Genomic DNA, 4,934 nt, shown 5'->3' on the forward strand with positions numbered 1-4,934 from the left:
GTACGATATCCCGGTCTTGCCATTACTATACTAATGTTCGATAGGTGCACTTGCCTTTTCGTCGTGATAATAGTTAGTCTAGGTTTGATCTTCATTATAAATATTTATTACTTGTTACGAATCACGCGATCAAATTTTTGGCGTCACTGCGGGGAACTAAGATATTAGGAACGCTCAATTTTTATTACTTTAGACATTTATTTTCCTTTCAATTCAATTTAATTTAATTATTAATATTATTTATTAATTTACTTTTTCTTTCTCTTGGTAAGTTTTTATAGTTTATGACTAGAAGAAACCCGTCGGGACCATTACTTTTTGACGAATAAATCGATCGTACAGTTCGTAGAAATCAAAGAGAGATAAGGCGTAGCTTACGATACACGGAGAACGAGCAAGAAGACGATACTCAACCCCCAACCAAAAAGATGGCTGAAAACCAAGGAAATCAGCTACCTCCTGCAATTGCGGCTAATCAAGATCCTATTCCACGTACTATGTATGATTATGCTAAACCTTCTCTAACAGGAACAAAATCTAGCATAGTTAGACCTGCTGTAGCTGCAAATATTTTTGAATTAAAACCTAACACTATTCAGTTGATACAGCAGTTTGTTCAGTTTGATGGTTTGCAGGATGAAGATCCCAACGCTCACTTAGAAAATTTCCTGGAATTTTGTGATACATTCAAAATCAGTGGCATTTCTAATGATGCCATTCGTATTTGGTTATTTCCTTTTTCATTGAGGAACAAAGCTAAACAGTAGTTGAACTCATTACCACGAGGGTCAATTACTACTTGGGAACAAATGACCGAGAAATTTTTACTAAAATATTTTCCGCCGGCTAAAACGGCTAAATTACATAATGATATCTCTTCTTTTGTGTAGATGGATTTAGAAACACTTTACGATGCATGGGAGAGATACAAAGACTTACTGATAAAGTGCCCTCACCATGGGTTACCGCTTTGGCTGCAAGTACAAACATTTCACAATGGTTTGAATCCCTCGACTCGGCAAATGGTTGACGTAACTGCTAGTGGAACCATCAATAATAAAACACCGGAAGATGCCTATGAGTTTATAGAGGAGATGTCACTAAATAACTATCAGTGGCAAGTTATGAAGACAAAGCCAACGAAAATAGCCGGCGTTTATAACATCGACTCAGTCACCATGCTCTCTAATCAGGTAGAACTTCTCAATTAAAAAAGTGGTGGTTTACTTGGTTCTACGCAGGTACATCCAGTAATGAGGTGTGACTCAAGTGGTGGAGGTGTGCATACAGAATATCAATCCTTCAACACTCCAACCGACGAGGAACAAGTCAACTATATGGGTAATAATAACTTTAGATCTCAAAATAACCCATACAGTAATACATATAATGTAGGTTGGAGGAACCACCCAAATTTCTCCTGGGGTAGTCAAGGGAATCAAAAGCCACAAAATCCCCAGGGTTTTCAACAGCCACCTTATCAAAAAGAAAAAAAATCGAACCTTGAAGAGATGCTCTCTAAATTCATCTCAGTATCAGAAACCCGTTTCCAAAATACTGAGACAGCACTTAAGAATCAACAAGCATATAGGCCAGCTATCCAAACTAATCTCCGAATGACCACAAGGTAGCTTACCAAGTAATACCGAACCTAACCCAATGGAACAGCTCAACGCAATTAGTACTCAAGATGACGAAGGAGTCGTTGAGCCTGAACCAAAACCAAGGCAAGAAACAGTGGCAAAAAAAGGGAGATGAGGTAGATCAAAATACAAACAAACCAGTGACTGTCGAATATAAACCTCATGTCCCATACCCTAACACAACAAGGAAAGACCGCTCAGACAAACAATTCGGTAAATTCCTTAAACTTTTAAAAAAATTACATATTAACTTACCGTTTATTGAAGCTTTGTCATAGATGCCAAATGCAATGAAATTTTTAAAAGAGCTTTAGTAAATAAGCAGAAGTTGGACGAAGTGTCACATGTTGAGTTAAACGTAGTCTGCTCAGCTATTCTACAGAATAAGCTACCCCACAAATTGAGAGATCCAGGGATTTTTACAATTCCTTGTTTAATTGGTAGTTTAGATATAAGTCATGCATTAGCTGATTTAGGGGCTAGTATTAACGTTATGCCTTACAAAATATTTAAGCAACTAGGTCTTGGGAAACCTAAACAAACTAGGATGAGCATTCAATTGGCAGATAAGACTATAAGATTCCCTAGGGGTATTATTGAAGATGTACTCGTGAAAGTAGATAAGTTCATATTTCCCGTTGATTTCGTTGTTCTCGAGATAGAGGAGGATAATAACACCCCTTTGATTTTAGGGAAGCCCTTTTTAGCAACTGCTAAAACAATTATTAATGTTGGCATAGGTGAGCTTACACTTCATGTGGGAGATGAAACGATCACCCTTCAAGCTCGTAATTCTAGCATCATATCGAACATTGAAGGTAATAGTCCACACCAATCTACTAAAACTGACAATATGACTCTACAGAAATTAAGCTTCAAAGAAGTTCACGAGCCATGTTCCAAGGATGATAGAGGACACAACCATGAAGAACGAAGGCTACGGATAGAGGAGCTAGACGAATGGCGAGCACACAAAGAAAGAACACATGATAAACCGAAACTAAGCCAAAACAAGCCCGATACCTCTCCTAATCAACTTAAGGTTGGTGATAAAGTCTTACTAGATGCCGCAGATCCCTATATTGTCACTACCACACTGAATGAGGAAATCCTTCTTACGGTACTCAGTATTTTTCCATTCCGTACAGTGGAGGTGAGTCACCCAAATTTTGGCACTTTTAAGGTAAACAACACTCGATTAAAACCCTATTTTAATGAGTTTGATAGTAGGAATGAGGAGTATAAACTCCTCGAACCACCTTGACCATTCACTAGAGAGGTAAGTCGAGCTTAGACTATAAATAAGCGTTTCTCGGAAGGCAACCTGAATACTAACATGTTCTGATTTCTTTATTTTTAATTTCTAACACTTTAAATCATTAACTTTATCTTTAAATTGCAAAGTTTTTCAGCCCACACGGCCAGGCAAATGGGCGTGCCTAAAGCCGTGGCCAAACAGGGGAAGAGACACGACCGTGTGATACGGTCGTGTGGATACAGGACATGATTTCCCCAAAACACGGGATGCGATAAATCCCCATGGCTGTGCAACATGGCCATGGGTGAACTTGATATGATTAACACGGGCGTGGGAATGGAACAACACGGGCGTGCCAGGGGCAAGGCTCGATTCTGTTTCTTCGACATGAGCTCGTGTCGTTAAACCGTGGACAGTAATACACGAGCATTGTACCCTAACGCACGGGTGGAGGAGAAGCGAACAAAGCTAGGCATGACCGTGCGACATGGCCGTGTGCCACACACGCCCAAGACACACGGGCATGGGATAGTAGCCGGGCACGACCTAAATTACAAAATTTGAAAAACACGGGCTCACCTTCAGAGTTCACGGGCATGGCCCTAGGCCATGTGCACCTCCCCTATATAAGCAAATCACTGTTTATTTTCTTCTTCATTTCAAAACCCTAGCCGAAATCTCCCCTTCTCCACTCCCTAATCCTTATTCTGGCCACCATTCCCCAGATTCTCACTTCCCTAACCCCCAAACCACCCTCAAATCCACTCCCCCTGCATCAATCCTCACTTTCCCCTCTTTTTTCCCTCCATTTTTCCTCCACACGACTGTACACTCATGCCCCATGCCCGTGCTCACCATCAACACGCCCGTGCGCCGCCTTACAGTAGTTATTGGTTCACTTTCTCAACCTTGTTTTTCCAATTTGTGTTGCTACATTAGTATTCTATATGCTTTACAAAGATATTGTTAATATTACCAATTTGTTTTAATTAAGTTAGGAATTTGCTTTAGTATTTTCTATATTTGAATTGTTTAAACTACTAAATAGCATATACTAGTCCTAGGATTCTTGCTTAACCAATGATGCATTTTTTATTTCAGTACATGTTTTTGAATAATCATATAAATTTTTCACCTCTCGTTTGATATCGGTAAATGTTAACACATCTTGGAACTACTATATCAATGCTCATACATTTTCAGGTACATTATGTCATCATCGAGAGGCAAGAAGGCCGCGGTCCCATCCTCAAAGAGACCTAGGGGACCGGGTTCTTCCTTAATACGAGCTACAGTTGAAGTTCGACACCCATTCCTTGAGTTTTCGCAAGCTTCACAAGAGGAGCTATTTCAGATACTATGCGCGCGACCCCTTACTACAGGTCGCTGTATTGACTGGGTTGCCGTAGAGCAAGTCTAGCTAGCAAATTCCATCTGCGCCCTCCTGTCCACAGACCCATGGGAACGGTTTTGTACTATTACCAAACCCACTTATTTAGAGCTAACTTTAGAATTATACTCTACTTTTCATTTACAGGTGGTGATGATGAACAATGACAACCCCGACACCATTCACTTCCAATTAGGCGGTCTAGTTCGCGCAATAAGTGTCCTAGAGTTTGGAGCCACTCTAGGACTTTACACCGATCAGTTTATGGAGGAGGAAGACATGAATGCACTACCACGCAATATCCACATTTCTCCCTCCTTGTGCTGGAAGGCTTTGGCACTACTCCCTTCCACCTATGACCCCAGCCGCTCGAATGCCTCAGCTCTCGCCCCTTCCCTACGATATCTCTATGTCGTATTAGCAAACACCTTGACCAGAAAGAGAGAGAGCACCGGCGTCGTCAACACCTACGATGCCTACTATTTATGGTGCATGGCAAATGCACACGTGACTGACTTGGAATATTTCATCGCTTTCGCCATTCGCCATTAGACCGAGCGGCATAGGAAGGTAGTAATCTCTACCGGCCCCTACGTGATGCACCTTGCCAGACACTTTGCCCTCCTCAACACCATGGCCCAGT

At 41.1% G+C, this 4,934-nt stretch overlaps 1 non-coding gene across 1 annotated transcript; it reads right to left on the reverse strand.

The window, feature by feature from the left end:
* Nucleotides 1–858: 858 nt before the first annotated feature.
* LOC121204237 (small nucleolar RNA R71) lies at nt 859–964 on the reverse strand. Its single transcript, XR_005899166.1, has one exon. It is a non-coding gene; the product is annotated as a small nucleolar RNA R71 (small nucleolar RNA).
* Nucleotides 965–4,934: the final 3,970 nt, after the last annotated feature.

Source organism: Gossypium hirsutum, chromosome A07 (genome assembly GCF_007990345.1).
Source record: "Gossypium hirsutum isolate 1008001.06 chromosome A07, Gossypium_hirsutum_v2.1, whole genome shotgun sequence".
NCBI classification, from domain to species: Eukaryota; Viridiplantae; Streptophyta; class Magnoliopsida; order Malvales; family Malvaceae; genus Gossypium; species Gossypium hirsutum.